The following is a 22,901-nucleotide window of genomic DNA, read 5'->3' as shown; positions in this document are numbered from 1 at the left end:
TTATCAGCCAGTCAATGTTTATGGCTGAGTCATCTGTGCCGTGGGTGAGGCTGCGGGGGCGGCCGGCGGGGGCTGTTTAATGGCAAGCTGGTTCACCCGCCCACGGACCACACTAAGGAAGATGGAAGATATTTAGGAAAATGTAAGGCAAGCCTATGCCTTAGTGACAAATATGAAAACATGCTTGCAAGCACACAAACACAACTCAATGCCCCAACCATGGGCCTGTAAAGTTGTGGCAATATTGGATCAATTTCCAAGAGTCCTCTGGATGTTTTTCTCAAACAAAGAGCATTCCGTCTTGAACATGATTATTACCTGATAATCTGTGAAGCCAATATGGTCTCTCAGCATGATGTCGCAAATGATTTTGAAAGCATTTTATAATGCCATAGCTACAGTAGCTAGGTAACCCGAAAGCAATTAGCCTTGGTGCAAAAACATTTTGTGTGTGTGTACATGAGAGACAGAGACAGAGAGACAGAGAGACAGAGAGACAGAGACAGAGAGAGAGAGCACTGTAGTAGTAAGAGTACACAAACATATCTGAGGGTCGTTTTTCACAAAGAACGACAACCCTTGACAGACAGCTAGCTCCATCACGTCTCACTGAAATTACTCGTCAAATCCCAGACAAATTGTCTGATATCTGAAGCACCGCTAATAGCTGCTTTTCCTGAATGGTTCCCGGTACTGCTGACAATACTCCTGTTGAGGAGGCGCTCAGGACATTAGTATCTATTAGCATAACTCAGCAGCACCCAGAAAGACATGAAACTGTCACATAAAAGTTTCACCAGACAGCGCCTCAGGCACACAGATGCATTTTCCATGCCAGAGAAGATGTTATTGTTTGTGTGTGCCTGCCGAGGCACTGATAGCGAGAGTTAGCTGGCTGTCTCTCTGATCGTTCTATCAGCCATAAACCGGTTGGTCGGACAAACGCAATTATAATGTCTCCAAACAGCTGTTGAGAATGAGAGCTACTCTCCCCCAGATAAATCTCCTGGTTCCACTTTGAAACATGCTCAATCATTGCTTCTGAATATTGGTATCTTATTCCTTGGGAGAATTGAACTTGTCAAAACTCTTACTTATACGATAGCTTAAAGTAAATTCCAAGTAATGCCAGTAATTTCCCTCTCTTTCTTCCTCCTCTACAATATCCTCTCAAGCTCTGTCAGGTTGGATGGACAGCTATTTTCAGGTCGCTTCAGAGATGTTAGATCGGGTTCAAGTCCGGGCTCTGGCTGGGCCACTCAAGGACATTCAAAGACTTGTCCCGAAACCACTCCTGCGTTGTCTTGGCTGTGTGCTTAGGGTCGTTGTCCTGTTGGAAGGTAAACCTTTGCCCCAGTCTGAGGTCCTGAGAGCTCTGGAGCAGGTTTTCATCAAGGATCTCTCTGCACTTTGCTCCATTCCTCTTTCCCTCAATCCTGACTAGTCTCCCTGCTGCTGAAAAACATCCCCACAGCATGATGCTGCCACCACCATGCTTCACCGTAGGGATGGTGCCAGGTTTCCTCCAGACATGACGCTTGGCATTCAGGCCAAAGAGTTCAATCTTAGTTTCATCAGACCAGAGAATCTGGGTTCTCATGGTCTGAAAGTCCTTTAGGTGCCTTTTGGCAAACTCAAAGCGGGCTGTCATGTGCCTTTTACTGAGGAGTGGCTTCCATCTGGCCACGCTACCATAAAGGCCTTATTGGTGGAGTGCTGCAGAGATGGCTGTCCACAGAGGAACTCTGGATCTCTGTCAGAGTGACCATCGGGTTCTTGGTCAACTCCCTGACCTAGGCCCTTCTCCACTGATTGCTCGGTTTGGCCGGGCGGCCAGCTCTAGGAAGAGTCTTGGTGGTTCCAAACTACTTCCATTTAAGAATGATGGAGGCCACTGTGTTCTTGGGGACCTTAATGCTGCAGAAATGTTTTGGTACCCTTCCCCAGATCTGTGCCTCAACACAATCATGTCTCGGAGCTCTACGGACAATTCCTAAGACCTCATGGCTTGTTTTTTGCTCTGACATGCACTGTCAACTGTGGGACCTTATATAGACAGGTTTGTGCCTTTCCAAATCATGTCCAATCAATTGAATTTACCACAGGTGGACTCCAATCAAGTTGTAGAAACATCTCAAGGATGATCAATGGAAACAGGATGCACCTGAGCTCAATTATGAGTCTCATAGCAAAGGGTCTGAATGCTTATGTAAATAATGTATTTCTGTTTTTTAATTTGAATACATTTTCAAAAATTTCTAAAAACCTGTTTTCGCTTTGTCATTATTGGGTATTGTGTGTAGATTGATGAGGAACATTTTTTATTAAATCCATTTTTAAATAAGGCTGTAACTTAACAAAATGTGGAAAAAGTCAAGGGGTCTGAATACTTTCCGAATGCACTGTAACTCCTAGTGATGGTGTGCCATGGACAAATTAGTAACAGTCCAAGTTAGAGAGAGTCTCCAGTTAGGCACCCCCCTCACAGCCTCTCATCACAACAACCCCACTCTATAGAACCAATCTACAGTAGTATTCACCAGAGTCCTCCAGTGTTCACTGTTCATATCGACAGAGCTGATACACCATTCATCACAGAGCTCTAGGAGTTACAATCAGGCCCCGTAGCACTCACTTCTGTCATCCTGAAGTGCTTTGAGAGGCTAGTTAAGGATCATATTACCTCTACCTTACCTGACACCCTAGACCCACTTCAATTTGCTTACCGCCCCAATAGATCCACAGACGATGCAATTGCCATCGCACTGCACACTGCCCTATACCATCTGGACAAGAGGAATACCTATGTAAGAATGCTGTTCATTGACTATAGCTCAGCCTTCAACACCATAGTACCCTCCAAGCTCATCATTAAGCTCGGAGCCCTGGGTCTGAACCCCGCCCTGTGTAACTGGGTCCTGGACTTCCTAGTCACTTTAATAATGTTTACATACTGCTTTACTCATCTCATATGTATATACTGTATTCTATTCTACTGTATTTTAGTCAATGTATTTTAGCTCATCCTAATATTTATATATTTCTTAATTCCATTATTTTACTTTTAGATTTGTGTGTATTGTTGTGAATTGTTAGATACTTCTGCACTGTTGGAGCTAGGAACACAAGCATTTCGCTACACCCACAATAACATCTGCTAAGTGTTTGTATGTGACCAATCAAATTTGATTTGATTTGATTTATTTGGTCATCAACACTGGTCCCATATGGCCAGTAAACCCACAGCATGCTCTCCAATTAATGTATCCTTTATTCGATACAGCACAAGAGCTGGTGTGCTGTTGTTCTAGCACTCCCCTGCCACCTTCACACTACTGCTGTTTTGTCCCATCTTCATTAGAGCATCCCTTCCTCCCCCTCCCGCTCCCCCTCCTCCTCCTCCTCCTCCATGTCTTCCCCCGCACAACAGGGTGGAATCTGATAACTACCTTCACACCAATCTGTTGATTTTCTCGTTTTGGCTGCTTTGGGATGGAGAGTAATTAGGAAACGGAGACAGCATGCATCTAAAATTCGCAACAGTCAGTCACACGGCACAAGCATGCTCACACAAACAAACAAACACAAACTAATGAAGCTGTTCTGTCAGATAAGTGGAATTGGGATAGTGACCCCGAGAATGAACAGGATTCCCTTAAATAAAGAGGGGGAAAAGGACCCAATAATAAACTGTCAGGGATGGAGCATTACCAAACCTAGCACACTGGGGACAAATATACTTTCTGGATGTTGTCATCTCATGACGCAGGTTTAAAAAAAAAAAAACAGAACAGGCTACAGTACAGGCTACAGGCTACAGTACAGGCTACAGGCTACAGTACAGGCTACAGTACAGGCTGTAGTATATGCTACAGCACAGGCTACAGACCACAGTACACTGTGTACAACAGCTACAGTACATGTAGGACACCAGAAGAACAACATGTCCTTCCTCATAGTGTATGTTAGCCTCAGTGTTTCCCATCATGCAGTTCATCATTATCTCCTCTGTAGCATGTGTTTTTTGGAGAGCATGGCCTAGGCTTTGGTTTAGCAGGCTAAAGCATTCTTGTGGGCCTGCAGGAGTCCTGGATTCTAACTGCATCAGTCACAAGTTCTCAAATATGAGAGAGAACTTTGGAAGGGAACGTTGAGAGAACGTTCCAGAACATTCCAGTTGGAGGTCCAGCAGCTGCTTCTATTAGAGCCAGTGTTTCAGAATCCAGACCAGACAGGGTATGTATGTATGTATGTATGTATGTACATGTATGTATGTATATTATTTTACTGCTCTATGGATATAATTATTGTTTGGATAACCTTATTTACTATTATGTATAGATTTTTACCTTTAATTTTTCACTCTTTATGCGATGCGCACTGCAGAGAACACTGGAAGAAGAATTGTCACTCAATTATCACAGTGAATTATTGTAATGTTTGTTTATGTGTCAATTCTTCCAATAAGGGACGGGTTGCCAATTGGCAATTTGTCACAAAAATAAAATGTCATTCATTCATAGAGAAGTCAGGTGGAACACAGAGGAGGGAGTGTTAAACCACTCATTACCGACAGACCTGGGTCTTGTCTCCGATGGACAGTAACTCTTAGGGAGCAGAACGATGCATAGAAGATGTAAAACACGGCAGGTCAATATACCACTAATGATGCACACACGCAGGCACACACACACAATAAGCCTGAACATTGGTGCTCTTTGGGTCATGAAGGTCTGATGATGGTCTAGACCGAAAATCTATTGATCGAAACTCAAGTTCCTTTTCATGTCTTTCGGACATTGCATTTACACAGCCAACATCGTATCCGATCTGAATCTTAGACATACAGTACCAGTTAAAAGTTTGGACACACCTACTCATTATATTTGAGATTCTTCAAATAGCCACCCTTTGCCTTGATGACAGCTTTGCACACTCTTGGCATTCTCTCAACCAGCTTCACCTGGAATGCTTTTCCAACAGTCTTCCCACATATGCTGAGCACTTGTTGGCTACTTTTCCTTCACTCTGCGGTCCAACGCATCCCAAACCATCTCAATTGGGTTGAGGTCGGGGGATTGTGGAGGCCAGGTCATCTGATGCAGTACTCCATCACTCTCCTTCTTGGTAAAATAGCCCTTACACAGCCTGGAGGCGTGTTGGGTCATTGTCCTGTTGAAAAACAAATGATAGTCCCACTAAGCCCAAACCAGATGGGATGGCGTATCACTGCAGAATGCTGTGGTAGCCATGCTGGTTAAGTGTGCCTTGAATTCTAAATAAATCACAGTGTCACCAGCAAAGCACCCCCACACCATAACACATCCTCCATGCTTTACAGTGAGAAATACACATGCGGAGATCATCCGTTCACCCACACCGCGTCTCACAAAGCCACAACGGTTGCAACCAAAAATTCAAATTTGGACTCCAGAACAAAGGACAAATTTCCACTGGTCTAATGTCCATTGCTCATGTTTTTTGGCCCAAGCAAGTCTCTTCTTCTTATTGGTGTCCTTTAGTAGTGGTTTCTTTGAAGCAATTCGACCATGAAGGCCTGATTCACACAGTCTCCTCTGAACAGTTGATGTTGAGATGTGTCTGTTTCTTGAACTCTGTGAAGCATTTATTTGGGCTGCAATTTCTAAGGCTGGTAACTCTAATGAACTTATCCTCTGCAGCAGAGGTAACTCTGGGTCTTCCATTCCTGTGGCGGTCCTTATGAGAGCCAATTTCATCATAGCGCTTGATGGTTTTTGCGACTGCACTTGAAGAAACATTCAAAGTTCTTGAAATGTTTTCGTATTGACTGACCTTCATGTCAGTCAATACTGTCGTTTCTCTTTGCTTATTTGAGCTGTTCTTGCCATAATATGGACTTGGTCTTTTACCAAATAGGGCTATCTTCTGTATACCCCACTACCTTGTCACAACACAACTGATTGGCTCAAACGCATTAAATTAACTTTTAAGAAGGCACACCTGTTAATTGAAATGCATTCCAGGTGACTATCTCATGAAGCTGGTTGAGAGAATGCCAAAAGCGTGCAAAGCTGTCACCAAGGCAAAGGGTGGCTATTTAAAGAATCTCAAATATAAAATGTATTTTGATTTGTTTAACACTTTTTTGGTTACTCCATGATTCCATATGTGTTATTTCATTGTTTTGATGTCTTCACTATTATTCTACAATGTAAAAAATAGTAAAAATAAAGAAAAACCCTTGAATGAGTAGGTGTGTCCAAACTTTTGACTGGTAGTGTACATTCTCTAGTGAAAGCAATCATCATTGTAATGTACAGCCATTCTACTTTACATAGACAGAGTTAATATTAACAGAGAAACAAGTATTTTTGGCAAAGATGTCAACCTCCTTTAGTCTGCGATCAAAGCATGATCATTTCAGACTCCATCAGAGTCTGTCTTTGTCCGGGTGATTGACAGAGACTGACACCTGTCAGAGACTATGAGAACATGGGTGAGAACAAGTAGAAAATAACATTCCAAAATAGAATCTCAAATCCTGAGGAGAACCCACCCAGAGAGATGACAACTACCAACAACCACACTGTAAGGCTGCTGCATCAGACTCCATCTGGGTGGGGGGATATAGAATACTCATAGGGCCAGGAGTTTGTCCCGGCCACATGACCCGATTAGGAAAAATGTGTAGATCTGGGGGCAGATCAAGCTGTAGTATTGAAGATAGATTGTAGGTTCTATCAATTTAATTGTTTGCATCTACGGTGCGAGTAGGGACATATCTCTCACCTGGTTGTAACCTGGTTACCACACAGAACTGAAGGCACAGTTATGCCGAAACGATGGTGGTTTTTTACCCAATACATTACTGCGAGTTTATACACAGAGTGTGCGACTCTCTTTATTTGTTTTTATAGCTTACAGTTTATTCTCCATTGGTCAGCACTTCTACACTAAGTCATGTTCTCTGGGTGTGCGCCAGCTCATGCTTTTTAGAATACCACACAAAACTAACAACTTCCAATCAGGATGTGTCCCAAATGGCAACCTATTCCCTATATAGTGCACTACCTTTGACCAGAGCCCTATGGTGTCAGCCTATCAGGCTCCCTGAATGGCTGGAGAGCGCATGGACACAAGCTAGCTTTTAATGTTCTCTATTTCTGCACATGAAAGCATTGGCCCTCCCTCACACACTCACTTCCCCCTGAGCCCTCTGGTCTGTGGCATCAAAGGACGCGCTTAAAAATCGGATCCATGGAAATCACACAAACACCTTCAAACACAGGGGGAAACACCTGTCTTGTTGCATTAATACCAGCCCTTGTGTCCTGTCTCCCTTCTTCCCTCCTCGTTTCCCCCCTCACTTCATCTCTTCCCCTCTTTCCTCCATTGTTGTGTTATAGAGTTTCATCATCAAGACATTTACATTTTAGTCATTTAGCAGAAGCTCTTATCCAGAGCGACTTACAGTTAGTGAGTACATAAATGTTCATACTTTTTCATACTGGTCCCCCGTGGGAATCGAACCCACAACCCTGGCATTGCAAACGCCATGCTCTACCAACTGAGCTACACGTTCTTATGTAAGGATCCCTTACTCCTCCAATAGATCACCACGAATTAGGTCACAATCCCACCCAATCAACCCACATGCAGATTACCAGCAGAGAGGATCAAGAGGTATTGCTATGGGGAAGGAGAGAGAAAGGGAGCAAGGTCGTGCAAGAAAGAAAGAGAGAAAGAGAGATGGGAGAGGATGAAAGAGGTAGACAGCAAGAGCGATAAGTGAGAATACACAGAGAGAGAGAGAGAGAGAGAGAGAGGGAGGGAGAGAGAGAGATAATAGAGTAAGAGAGAGACAGAGGGAGAGAGAGGGGGTGAGGGAGAAAGAACAGTGGAAGAGAGATAGGAGAGGAGGAGTTTAGGGGCGGGCTGTCAGCAGTGGTCTGTTTATACCAGGTGGAGGAGACTGACGTGTCTCTCCGGGGATAGCATAGCGTGGTGACGTCACAAGTCATTACCTGGCTGTCTCTTTAGTCACACCATAAAGGACATACAGTGGGGGAAAAAAGTATTTAGTCAGCCACCAATTGTGCAAGTTCTCCCACTTAAAAAGATGAGAGAGGCCTGTAATTTTCATCATAGGTACAAGTCAACTAGGACAGACAAAATGAGGAAAAGAAATCCAGAAAATCACATTGTAGGATTTTTTATGAATTTATTTGCAAATTATGGTGGAAAATAAGTATTTGGTCAATAACAAAAGTTTCTCAATACTTTGTTATATACCCTTTGTTGGCAATGACACAGGTCAAACGTTTTCTGTAAGTCTTCACAAGGTTGTCACACACTGTTGCTGGTATTTTGGCCCATTCCTCCATGCAGATCTCCTCTAGAGCAGTGATGTTTTGGGGCTGTCGCTGGGCAACACAGACTTTCAACTCCCTCCAAAGATTTTCTATGGGGTTGAGATCTGGAGACTGGCTAGGCCACTCCAGGACCTTGAAATGCTTCGTACGAAGCCACTCCTTCGTTGTCCGGGCGGTGTGTTTGGGATCATTGTCATGCTGAAAGACCCAGCCACGTTTCATCTTCAATGCCCTTGCTGACGGAAGGAGGTTTTCACTCAAAATCTCACGATACATGGCCCCATTCATTCTTTCCTTTACACGGATCAGTCGTCCTGGTCCCTTTGCAGAAAAACAGCCCCAAAGCATGATGTTTCCACCCCCATGCTTCACAGTAGGTATGGTGTTCTTTGGATACAACTCAGCATTCTTTGTCCTCCAAACACGACGAGTTGAGTTTTTACCAAAAAGTTATATTTTGGTTTCATATGACATTCTCCCAATCCTCTTCTGGATCATCCAAATGCACTCTAGCAAACTTCAGACGGGCCTGGACATGTACTGGCTTAAGCAGGGGGACACGTCTTGCACTGCAGGATTTGAGTCCCTGGCGGCGTAGTGTGTTACTGATGGTAGGCTTTGTTACTTTGGTCCCAGCTCTCTGCAGGTCATTCACTAGGTCCCCCCGTGTGGTTCTGGGATTTTTGCTCACCGTTCTTGTGATCATTTTGACCCCACGGGGTGAGATCTTGCGTGGAGCCCCAGATCGAGGGAGATTATCAGTGGTCTTGTATGTCTTCCATTTCCTAATAATTGCTCCCACAGTTGATTTCTTCAAACCAAGCTGCTTACCTATTGCAGATTCAGTCTTCCCAGCCTGGTGCAGGTCTACAATTTTGTTTCTGGTGTCCTTTGACAGCTCTTTGGTCTTCGCCATAGTGGAGTTTGGAGTGTGACTGTTTGAGGCTGTGAACAGGTTTCTTTTATACTGATAACAAGTTCAAACAGGTGCCATTAATACAGGTAACAAGTGGAGGACAGAGGAGCCTCTTAAAGAAGAAGTTACAGGTCTGTGAGAGCTAGAAATGTGATTTTCTGGAAAAAAAATTCTCAATTTGTCTGTCATAGTTGACGTGTACCTATGATGAAAATTACAGGCCTCTCTCATCTTTTTAAGTGGGAGAACTTGCACAATTGGTGGCTGACTAAATACTTTTTTTCCCCACTGTAGCTAACTAGCAAAAGGTTTAATTAAACCTCTTTAGACTGGGATGAAGTGTGTGTGTACACGTGTCCATTCGTGCTAAGTGTGTGTGTTTGTGCTAAGTGTGTGTGTGTGTGCATTTTAACAGAAGGACTTTAAAGTGCTGAATGGGAGCAGTATCCTGAATAGACAGTGTTTATGTCTTGCTTGTTTCTGTTTGTTACAGTTAATCAGTATGTAACATCCACACACAGTCAACACACAGTCATGCCCAGTCACTCCCTCCCAGAGCTCCTCTGCTACATGGAGGAGAGCCAATCACAGCTGGCCTGAGTGAAGATTTATTTCATGCACCATATTGATTGACTCTGACCTATATACCTATGCCTCCCTGCTGCCTGACAGCCAGTAAAAAGACCACAAAAGAGCCCTGTTAAGCCTCAGCTTGATGTCATGGAAACATAGAACCGGAACATTCTGTTCCCTGTGTCAAACAAAATTTGTCCTGCAATTTATGATTGTTTCTCTTTTCTTTTTAGGCCTTACAGTAAGAATAACACAGTGGTTAGATATTGAGGGAGCTAGAACAATGGGAAATGATGAAAGCTCAGGCAATAGAGAGTTCACATTATAAAAAGAAAATGAAGAGAGCATCTGGCACGAAATGTAACAATGTGTTACACTCCGAATAATCATTATATAACTTTAGTTTAGCACTTTGAAAGCAGGAGATAGATAGGACCAATATATAACAAGTACTAACTTCTTTGAGGCAGCATCTACAAAACCCATTATAAAACACACAGGAAGTAGTGCGGTATATTTCCTGTCCAATGGGGTATACAACAATGCTACCAGAGTTTCCCACTCATATACCACTGTTTTTGATGGTTTTAGACATTGTAAGCTCCAAATTACATCCAATCGCTTTGCAGCTGTTTTTTGTTCATCATCAACTACAAGTCATGACCATGTTGCCAGGCAACCATAAAAGGAAAGAGTAGGTTCTAGAAATGATGGTGACTATGTAGCTACCCCTTCTGGCTGGAAGTGACTGGTGTCTGGCACCTCCTTCTATAGATGATGTAAGATGTGGGGGGGTATGGAAGACCAATGTAAACAAAACTAGACACGCTAGATTTAGATGAATTAGGTGAGTTTGATGAGTTCCTTAATAATAGGAAAGTACAGTATGGGTGATTGCTTTGTCCATCGTGAGGAGATATGCAGGAAGGAAGGTAGCTCCACATATTGGATCTAAAACTAAGGGCCTGGAGTTTTTACTTGGTCAGGTCACCTGGTGAAGAACGTTGAAAGAACCCTGTACTGTATGTAAAGCAATGATATATATGTACAGTGGGGAGAACAAGAATTTGATACACTGCCAAATTTGCAGGTTTTCCTACTTACAAAGCATGTAGAGGTCTGTAATTTTTATCATAGGTACACTTCAACTGTGAGAGACGGAATCTAAAACAAAAATCCAGAAAATCACATTGTATGATTTTTAAGTAATTAATTTCCATTTTATTGCATGACATAAGTATTTGATCACCTACCAACCAGTAAGAATTCCGGCTCTCACAGACCTGTTAGTTTTTCTTTAAGAAGCCCCCTTGTTCTCCACTCATTACCTGTATAAAAGACACCTCTCCACACACTCAATCAAACAGACTCCAACCTCTCCACAATGGCCAAGACCAGAGAGCTGTGTAAGGACATCAGGGATAAAATTGTAGACCTGCACAAGGCTGGGATGGGCTACAGGACAATAGGCAAGCAGCTTGGTGAGAAGGCAACAACTGTTTGCGCAATTATTAGAAAATGGAAGAAGTTCAAGATGACGGTCAATCATCCTCGGTCTGGGGCTCCATGCAAGATCTCACCTCGTGGGGCATCAATGATCATGAGGAAGGTGAGGGATCAGCCCAGAACTACACGGCAGGACCTGGTCAATGACCTGAAGAGAGCTGGGACCACAGTCTCAAAGAAAACCATTAGTAACACACTACGCCGTCATGGATTAAAATCCTGCAGCGCACGCAAGGTCCCCCTGCTCAAGCCAGCGCATGTCCAGGCCCGTCTGAAGTTTGCCAATGACCATCTGGATGATCCAGAGGAGGAATGGGAGAAGGTCATGTGGTCTGATGAGACAAAAATAGAGCTTTTTGGTCTAAACTCCACTCGCCGTGTTTGGAGGAAGAAGAAGGATGAGTACAACCCCAAGAACACCATCCCAACTGTGAAGCATGGAGGTGGAAACATCATTCTTTGGGGATGCTTTTCTGCAAAGGGGACAGGACGACTACACCGTATTGAGGGGAGGATGGATGGGGCCATGTATCGCGAGATCTTGGCCAACAACCTCCTTCCCTCAGTAAGAGCATTGAAGATGGGTCATGGCTGGGTCTTCCAGTATGACAACGACCCGAAAAACACAGCCAGGGCAACTAAGGAGTGGCTCCGTAAGAAGCATCTCAAGATCCTGGAGTGGCCTAGCCAGTCTCCAGACCTGAACCCAATAGACAATCTTTGGAGGGAGCTGAAAGTCTGTATTGCCCAGCGACAGCCCCGAAACCTGAAGGATCTGGAGAAGGTCTGTATGGAGGAGTGGGCCAAAATCCCTGCTGCAGTGTGTGCAAACCTGGTCAAGACCTACAGGAAACATATGATCTCTGTAATTGCAAACAAAGGTTTTTGTACCAAATATTAAGTTCTGCTTTTCTGATGTATCAAATACTTATGTCATGCAATAAAATGCAAATTAATTACTTAAAAATCATACAATGTGATTTTCTGGATTTTTGTTTTAGATTCGGCAGTGTATCAAATACTTGTTCTCCCCACTGTATTTGACCCCTTTTTTTTGTTGGCACAAAACTACCTCCGCACTTCCATTTGTTTGTATGGGTTACCAGATGGTCATTGGCAAACTTCAGACGGGCCTGGACATGCGCTGGCTTGTGCAGGGGGACCTTGCATGCGCTGCAGGATTTTAATCCATGACGGCGTAGTGTGTTACTAATGCTTTTCTTTGAGACTGTGGTCCCAGCTCTCTTCAGGTCATTGACCAGGTCCTGCCGTGCAGTTCTGGGCTGATCCCTCACCTTCCTCATGATCATTGATGCCCCACGAGGTGAGATCTTGCATGGAACCCCAGACCAAGGGTGATTGACCATCATCTTGAACTTCTTCCATTTTCTAATAATTGCGCAAACAGTTGTTGCCTTCTCACCAAGCTGCTTGCCTATTGTCCTGTAGCCCATCCCAGCCTTGTGCAGGTCTACAATTTTATCCCTGATGTCCTTACACAGCTCTCTGGTCTTGGCCATTGTGGAGAGGTTGGAGTCTGTTTGATTGAGTGTGTGGACAGGTGTCTTTTATACAGGTAACAAGTTCAAACAGGTGCAAGTTAATACAGGTAATGAGTGGAGAACAGGGCTTCTTAAAGAAAAACTAACAGGTCTGTGAGAGCCGGAATTCTTACTGGTTGGTAGGTGATCAAATACTTATGTCATGCAATAAAATGCAAATTAATTACTTAAAAATCATACAATATGATTTTCTGGATTTTTGTTTTAGATTCCGTCTCTCACAGTTGAAGTGTACCTATGATAAAAATTACAGACCTCTACATGCTTTGTAAGTAGGAAAACCTGCAAAATCGGCAGTGTATCAAATACTTGTTCTCCCCACTGTATATACGTTTTATACATGTATATACGGTATCATTGATGTAAAGTGATGGCTTCTTCTACAGCAGGGGACGCTGGACCCACAGACAGAGATCCCCTAACTCCCTGAGGCCTCGTCAGCCCCCCTCCCCTGTCAACACAGAGATCCAGCTGCTAACGCTAGCTAATCACTCTGGTTAGCGCCCTGGGCTAACAACACTTCCACTGGGAGGGGAACAGTGTCTTCCTGTCTGTCTTAGGGCTCTGTCTGTCTGTCTTCCTGTCTGTCTTAGGGGCTCTGTCTGTCAGTTTGTCTGCCTGCCTCTCTATTTCTCTGTCTCCCTTGTCTGCCTGCCTGCATTGAAAAAAAACTAAATTTGTTAAATCCAAATATATGATTCAATGCCAACTACCTCCCCCAGGCCTTGTAAAAAGCTCAATCCAGGTGGGAGATCACATTGATCTGCTGGCGGCTCTGATTACATTACCTGATTATCTTAGCTTGGTTTCCAACATCCTCAAGTCATTTCTATGCTTAATTTACTTTACAGAGGAGAGTGGAAGGGGAGTTTGTGGCCTGTGCATGGTTTCTGAGTTAGAGACTGGATGCATCTCAAATGGCACCCTAGTCCCTATATAGTCGAAAGTGTTCCACAGGGATGCTGGCCCATGTTGACTCCAATGCTTCCAACAGTTGTGTGAAGTTGGCTGGATGTCCTTTGGGTAGTGGACCATTCTTGACACACTTAGGAAACTGTTGCGCGTGAAAAACCCAGCAGTGTTGCAGTTCTTGACACAAACCGGTGCGCCTGGAACCTACTACCATACCCTGTTCAAAGGCACTTAAATATTTTGTCTTGCCCATTCACCCTCTTAATGGCACACATACACAATCCATGTCTCAATTGTCTCAAAGCTTTAAAATCCTTATTTAACCTGTCTCCTCTTCATCTACATGGCAAGAGCAGGTGTTCATAATGTTTTGGACACTCAGTGTATATATATGCACAACCCAAGTAGATGTTTCCCTTTGGAATTACCTATCCAAATTTCTTCAGTTGGGTTACAAGCAATTAAATCAATTTCCTGTTAATCAAGATATTAAGTTGGTTCCATAACATGAAATAATGACTCCAAACACTTTCTTTACATAGGACTTTCATATTAACTGGTTACAATATTGTAACCAAATGGTGAACATCTCATCAATGGAAACCTTCCCAGGCTCTTAAGTATCACAGTACTTACTCAGATACCATTTAAGATTCAGTGCTGGCAGGCAACATATAAACATACAAAAATACAAAGAACAGAACACATTACCTGGAATGACATTCACTCTTGTTGTGGAAAATTCGATCCATAGATTAAGACAGAGACTATTTAATGATATAATAGAAAAATCTTTAATCAAGCAGCTGCAGGGGAACTCTATCTCTGATTTCACAGGGAAGAACTCAAATAATAAATGGTTACATGTCCCTTATATAGCGGGAGGTAATAATACAATCATATTGATTACACAACAGTTCTTTAAATACAAGTAACAGTTCCGGAACACAATGGCCTTGTGTTAGAGTGCAGATATAGCATATGTCTATGAAAGGCATAACATCACAGTCCAACACAGAACATATCCCTTAAGAAGTTACAACAGCTCACCCCAAATTCTGCCACCACACACTGGTGACCAAAAAGAACAAACTGAAGGCCACGGCGCCAATAGGCCACTCCTCCAACTCTTCTGAGAGAAATCACATTGATCTATCAAGTTCGTTATTTGATTTCAGACAAATTGAATAGAATAGGTTGAATGAAACAAAGTGTAATTTTGGATCATATCAATCAAATAAAGAACTTCAGATGAACAACAGTGCCGTTCCACTTTTTATAGTGTATCTGTCTGCCTGCTTGCCCTTGTGATCCTGTATGGCTCAGTTGGTAGCGCATGGTATTAGCAACGTCAGGGTTGTGGGTTAAATTCCCTAGGCCACCCATATGTAGAACGTATACACGCACGACTGTAAGTCACTTTGGATTAAAGCGTCTGCTAAACGGCATATACAGTGAGGGAAAAAAGTATTTGATCCCCTGCTGATTTTGTACGTTTGCCCACTGACAAAGACATGATCAGTCTATAATTTTAATGGTATGTTTATTTGAACAGTGAGAGACAGAATAACAACAAAACAATCCAGAAAAATGCATGTCAAAAATGTTATAAATTGATTTGCATTTTAATGAGGGAAATAAGTATTTGACCCCTCTGCAAAACCCGTTGGCAATCACAGAGATCGGACGTTTCTTGTAGTTGGCCACCAGGTTTGCACACATCTCAGGAGGGATTTTGTCCCACTCCTCTTTGCAGATATTCTCCAAGTCATTAAGGTTTCGAAGCTGACGTTTGGCAACTCAAACCTTCAGCTCCCTCCACAGATTGTCTATGGGATTAAGGTCTGGAGACTGGCTAGGCCACTCCAGGACCTTAATGTGCTTCTTCTTGAGCCACTCCTTTGTTGCCTTGGCCGTGTGTTTTGGGTCATTGTCATGCTGGAATACCCATCCACGACCCATTTTCAATGCCCTGGCTGAGGGAAGGTGGTTCTCACCCAAGATTTGACGGTACATGGCCCCGTCCATCGTCCCTTTGATGCGGTGAAGTTGTCCTGTCCCCTTAGCAGAAAAACACCCCCAAAGCATAATGTTTCCACCTCCATGTTTGACGGTGGGGATGGTGTTCTTGGGGTCATAGGCAGCATTCCTCCTCCTCCAAACACGGCGAGTTGAGTTGATGCCAAAGAACTCGATTTTGGTCTCATCTGACCACAACATTTTCACCCAGTTCTCCTCTGAATCATTCAGATGTTCATTGGCAAACATCAGACAGGCTTGTATATGTGCTTTCTTGAGCAGGGGGACCTTGCGGGCGCTGCAGGATTTCAGTCCTTCACGGCGTAGTGTGTTACCAATTGTTTTCTTGGTGACTATGGTCCCAGCTGCCTTGAGATCATTGATAAGATCCTCCCGTGTAGTTCTGGGCTGATTCCTCACCATTCTCATGATCATTGCAACTCCACGAGGTGAGATCTTGCATGGAGCCCCAGGCCGAGGGAGATTGACAGTGCTTTTGTGTTTCTTCCATTTGCGAATAATCGCACCAACTGTTGTCACCTTCTCACCAAGCTGCTTGGCGATGGTCTTGCAGCCCATTCCAGCCTTGTGTAGGTCTACAATCTTGTCCCTGACATCCTTGGAGAGCTCTTTGGTCTTGGCCATGGTGGAGAGTTTGGAATCTGATTGATTGATTGCTTCTGTGGACAGGTGTCTTTTATACAGGTAACAAACTGAGATTAGGAGCACTCCCTTTAAGAGTGTGCTCCTAATCTCAGCTCGTTACCTGTATAAAAGACACCTGGGAGCCAGAAAACTTTCTGATTGAGAGGGGGTCAAATACTTATTTCCCTCATTAAAATGCAAATCAATTTATAACATTTGTGAAATGTGTTTTTCAGGATTTTTTTGTTGTTATTCTGTCTCTCACTGTTCAAATAAACCTACCATTAAAATGATAGACTTATAATTTCTTTGTCAGTGGGCAAACGTACAAAATCAGCAGGGGATCAAATACTTTTTTCCCTCACTGTATATTAAGTGTCTGTCTGTCTCCTCAGGGGGCCTCGTTCATCATCTGCCATTGACACCGCAGATGGAGTCACGCTATCTGAGGTAAAACAACAGGCCTCTTTTAGATTAAGCCTCCGTTTAGTGTCTCAGGGACCCACCAAAGCTGTTCAGGACATACTCCAACACACAGAACATACTGGGTATCTTCCCCCACTGCCTCATGAAATGCGGTTATGCTGACTGATAAACTGTGTCTTCGGCTCAGATTCATGTGTGTTTGCATGCCTGTCTATATTTCTGTGTGTGTAAACTATAACTCAGTGGAGACGGCAGGCAGATTTGGCTGCACTGTAGCTAAGAGACACCCTCCCCTGGAAGAACAAAGGGCAAAAGTACAGATGAGGATGACACACATTAGCTGGTGGTATCAGTCTTTCCACATCTCCATCCTCCACACACACACACACACACACACACACACACACACACACACACACACACACACACACACACACACACACACACACACACACACACACACACACACACACACACACACACACACACGACTGATGATTATTAGGAGGCATGAATACTAATGACCATTGTGGACAGAGGGTAAAGGGTGAGTACTTGCTGAGTAAGAGCAGAATGCATTTTACCCCTAGCCTTGTGACGCAAAGCCTAGGGCCGCAGAGGATATAAATAGCACTTAGGACAGACAGACAGCAGAAACCTAAACACACCAGGCAAAAGAGCCTTTCTCTATGTAGGGCAGACAAAAAGACAAATCTCTGTGTCCTGTGACAACAGACAAAAGAGTAATCTTCTCTTCAGTCCTCCTCCATCCCGCACCCGAACTAACATTGACCTGACAACAGCACCAATAGAGGATGAGATCAGAAAGAATAGGGTGTTGTCTGAGTTCCAGATCAGCTGGAGCCTTTAGCCAACTCCCCTAACATTTGTCATTGAATAATAGAGAAGTCTGGCAACCAGGTTATATTGGGATGGGTTGTGAAGTTGCATGGTTGGATTCGGCTTATTGTACCTCAACACCACAGAGCCTATAAAGGTTGGCAATGAAGGCCATATTCACCCCATCCATATGCATAGACCTCTCTCAGCCACAACGTTTCCTCAACATCAAAAGGGCAGGTGATGTGTGATGTGGAAATGAGCAAGGCAATTGGCCGAGTGAGTCCTCTCCTCTTCAGAGAAATGTGGGCCACATCACATTGAGAGGACAGCACCCTGAATATAATATTATTGATGATTGATGATGGCAAAAAAAAGGTCATTCATCGTATTCGGTGACAGATACTGCATTGATGGTATTGTATATTTTCGGGTTCTTCGGAATTAGCAATAACAACATCATTTTTTCTGGTGTGCACATTCGCTAGGCTACCAGGATGTATACAGAAATGACTCACTAAAATATGAGCCTCTATATGCCAAACTAAACAAACACGGCTGAGTGAAAAAAAGAAGGGATACGATACTTCAGAGTGAGATAAAACTCAGATAAAGAAGGCAAGAGGGAGAGGGGAAATGAAAGGAAGAAAACGTAAACAGAGAGACAAGGAGAGTAGAATACCCAAGGGGTGCTGTACTCTAGAATGTTCCATGCTGCTGTTCTATTTCTTGTAGGACAAATGGGTGAGTGACAGGATGAGACCGTCTGCAGAGCTGCAGGGCTGCAGAACGAGGTGTTTCAGTCCAGAACTGTCGGTCTGCAGCTGTCTGCCTTGCAGACAGTAGGACTCATACATCCTGCTGCTAATGTTCAAGGGGATACTAGGACTGTATAGATCAACCTTACCCGACACCCTGGACCCACTACAATTTGCATACCGCCCAAAGAGATCCACGGACGACGCAATCGCCATTGCGCAGCACTCTGCCCTATCCCACCTGGACAAGAGGAATACTGTCATTAAGCTCAGGGCCCTGGGTCTGATCACCTCCCTCTGCAACTGGATCCTGGACTTCCTGACGGGCAGACCCCTGGTGGTGAGGGTAGGTAACAACACACTCAACACAGGCCCCCCCACAGATGCATGCTCAGCCCCCTAAGGTGTCCGCATGCTTCCCAGCCGAAACAGTTCGGAAGAGTTTGTGCAGATATTATAACGACATTTTGTGACGTTTTTGTTAGTTTGGACTTCGGTAAGGGTTTTTTCGGCTGTTCGGGCGCACAAAATGTTTTCTAGAGGCAAGCCGAAGTCGGTAGCCGAAGTCCACGTCCATTTGTTAGTGATTGATCAACAGTAGGGATTCTTCAATAAAGTCTTCGTTGTCATTCAACGAGAGACGACTTGTTTTCATGCACATTTCTTCATTGAGAAATACTGCACCAAACATCTTAGTTAGATGTAAAATTGTGCGACTAAGATCTCCTTCGCAAAAACGTTAAAATTAATGACAGATTTCTTGAATTATCTTAGATTAATTCAGACTATTTTGAGGATGGCTACGGTGTCTCAGAATGGACAAACTATTGCTGCTTTTTTCTGGTTTTCCAAGCGAAGGTCTTTTAAGGGAGTACGCAAGCACACTCGTTCGGTTCGCCTAGCCGACTTCTAATCCAAACATTATGATCTGATGATAAATGATAAAGATGACACCTTCTCCCAAAACACACCACTGTACACTTCCTGTGCCACAGCCTCTCGACAGTACTGCAAAGATCATGTAAATACTGTCATGAGTACTCCCTCTGCAGTGTTCGGATAAAAGCTGTGTGGGTATTACCATATTCCTCGTGGCCTCTATCTTTCTGCTCCCCTAACAAGCAGGGGACATCAAAGCAGCTCAGACCGACACCAAAGGGCTGTGTGGCGATGCGCCTTGAGCTTGCCTTAACTGGATGGCGCTGAAACGCAAGCAGATCACCACCACCACCAACACTCACTATTGGACAGTCCCTTCTCGTAGTATCCCACATGTTAGTATTCTGCAGGGCCCTGTGCATAGGAGAGGGTACTGAGGGGGACTGAGTGACCCCCCTGGTGGTAAGGGGGACTGAGGAGCAGCAAGGAGCCATTATGGGTGCTGGGAGGGTTGGGGGAGTGCTAAAAAGGGTGCTATCTAGAACCTAAAAGGGTTCTTCGGCTGTCCCCACAGAAGGTTCTACATGGAACCCAAAAGGGTTCTGCCTGGAACCAAAAAAGGTTTATCCTATGGGGACAGCCGAAGAACCCTTTTGGAACCCTTTTTTCTCTGACATTTTTTTTTCCTTCAAAGTTGTGATGCACAGCTCCCTTACCTATTAGTTCTGAATAAATAGAGCCACCTGCCACTTGAAACAGCTCAAACAGTTTCCATTCCACCACAATGATAACCCATCATGATAAACCGCCACACAATCTCCAGAAAAGTGCAGAGCTCAAACTAAATCCTTGCTAGGAATCATTGGAGGTGAGTGACTCATAGAGGTAAACACAAAATGCTCATAGAGAGGTATGCTTTGTAATGGTAAACACAAAATGCTGGGGCAATGAGATTAAGTGAACCCAGCCCAACAATCCACTTTTCAGCATCTCATAATGCTGAAAGGCTGAACAATCCAATAAGAGCTCCTTGTGTGCTAGTCTTTAGGGAGTGATACACTTTACAGACTCCCTGACACTGACACACAACCTTATTGTAGAGGAGTTTAGCACATCTATCAGGGCACAACCAGTCTTTCAATAATGAATAAGCCTGGGCCCTGGAGTCTCATTGGTGAATAACTTACGGATACACAAGCAGGAGAAATCTCATCTGCCGACAAGGAACACACCCTATAGGACCAGGTAAAGCTATAGGTACAGACTAGAATTGGTAGAGGTTTTGGTAAACAAACAACTGCACTTAATTCACATTATATGGCCGACCTGAACCGTACTGTGCTGGCTGGGATATCTTCTTTTCACATTGTCCTTTCCAGTACGGTTCCAGCAACTATGGAACCGTACTGGTGTATGCATATCCTGGCCAGTCCAGCACAGCTCCTATGTGCTTGATTTGTGAAAATGGACTGGTTTAATTAGATTATATTAGATTAGATACCCAGTCTCTCCATAGCTCCCATCTGAACCAGAACTCTGACTATCAAACAATGGCACATCCTCCGAGATGAAATCTCACCTTCTTCTCCTCCTACTCTCATTCACAGAAACATTTAGTCTCCTAAACTCTTAAGCTCATTTGACCAAATTGACAAACGATTCCTTTAGGATAGGATGTTTGATTGATTCCCTCACAATTTCTTACTGTCAGCCGATTTCTCTCTATCTCTCTCCCCATCTCTTTCCCTCTTTCTCTCTCCCCATCTCTTTCTCTCGCTCTCTCTCCCAATCTCTTTCTCTCTCTCTCCCCATCTCTTTCTATCTCTCTCCCCATCTCTTTCTCTCTCTCTCTCTCTCCCCATCTCTTTCTATATCTCCTTCTCTCTCTCTCTCCCCATCTCTTTCTCTCTCTCTCTCTCTCCCCATATCTTTCTCTCTCTCTCCACATCGCTTTCTCTCTCTCTCCCCATCTCTTTCTAACTCTCTCCCATCTATTTCTCTCTCTTCCCCATCTCTTTCTCTCTCTCTCTCTCCCCCATCTCTTTCTTTCTCTCTCTCTCTTTCTCGCTCTCTCTCTTCCCATCTCTATCTCTCTCCTCATCTCTTTCTCTCTTCCCATCTCTTTCTCGCCCTCTCTCTCCCCATCTCTTTCTCTCGCTCTCTGTCTCTGTGTGTGTGTGGGTGGTGCGAGCGTGACGCATGGAGGAAGAACGCAAACAGCCAGTGTGTCCCGCCGACAAAACAGGTTGTTTACCCAATCCCTATTGACTGCTGCTCAAGTTGCCATGGAGAAAGAGGGGGTGAATGGGACAGGGAAAGAAAAATCAATTACTCCCCAAAGAGTTGATCTAATAGGCTGGTGGTGGCGGACCTGTGGCATGGAGTAGCGGAGTGGTTGCGACAGTAACAAACTGCAGCTGAAGCCCTCTCCATTTATATTCCAGGAGTAGGAAACAAGGACAGCCAAGGAGTCAGTAATAAGGTCCCTGATTCACCTTGGTAGTTTGGTTATGAGATACAATGACACTGGCTGATGTTTGTTGTTTGTGGATCTCTTACCCCAGAATGAGTCAGACATGGGCCTTACAGACTGAATCCTATTGCTAACTACCTCATACAAACAAGCAGTTTTCACTACATGCAACTCTGAGGCTGTCTCCTTCAGGGATTCTACACAGAACTGGGTTAGGTAGGATTGAAATGCGAAGCATTCCGCTATTGAGGTCATTATGGCTAGTGGTATATGAAGCAAGGACATTGGAAAAAAGCCATTCAGGTTATTCACTCAGACGTGTCATCACACGTGTCATTTATTCAAGTGCATGACCTCTACCACTGGTAAAGTTGTTTGAATGACTGGTAAAGTTATTTTCTAACTGATGTAAAGAATAATCAGGAATAGTCACAAAATTCAATGAGGGTCAAAACCCAATTTTCTCTGGGAAAAGTCAATGCCATGGGTTCATATAAAGAGGTAATGATTAATGAATGATAACCATATCAATCGTAGGAGATCACATTCATTGATAACAGTTCTCTATAATAGAATCAATGGCCCGATCAATGCCAATAGTTGTAGGCTAGTTCTTCTCTGCTCACACCAGTGCTTACTTACAGTAGCCACACACACACACACACACAACCCTAAGACACACATGTTTGTTTTACTATCCTTGTGGGGACCAAACAATTGATTCCCATTCAAAATCCTATTTTCCTTAACTCCTAACCTAACCCTAAGCCTAACCTTTAACATAACCCTAACCCCACATCCTAAACCTAACCCTAAATTTAACCCCTAAGCCTAAAATAGCATTTATCCTTGTGTAGAACAGTGAAATGTCACCAATTGTCTGAGTTTTCCTTGTTTTACTATCCTTGTGAGGACTTCTGGTCCCCATAAGGATAGTAAAACCGAACACACACACACAAATACACTGAATATTGTATTTCAATGCATTTCATTGACACCGTCAGTTTTCAGGCTGATGAACCACCTGCCTCTAGCTAT

The 22,901-nt window shown here is 43.8% G+C and overlaps 1 protein-coding gene across 1 annotated transcript in view; it reads right to left on the bottom strand.

Moving 5' to 3' along the window:
- Positions 1–22,901, bottom strand: part of LOC311105423 (delta and Notch-like epidermal growth factor-related receptor) — a 60,678-nt gene that overhangs the window by 36,925 nt on the left and 852 nt on the right. The window lies entirely within an intron of this gene.

Source organism: Coregonus lavaretus (genome assembly GCF_964263955.1).
Source record: "Coregonus lavaretus genome assembly, chromosome: 30".
NCBI lineage: Eukaryota > Metazoa > Chordata > Actinopteri > Salmoniformes > Salmonidae > Coregonus > Coregonus lavaretus.
Note: the sequence above shows the minus strand (reverse complement) of the source record. Positions and strands in the feature narration are given on the sequence as shown.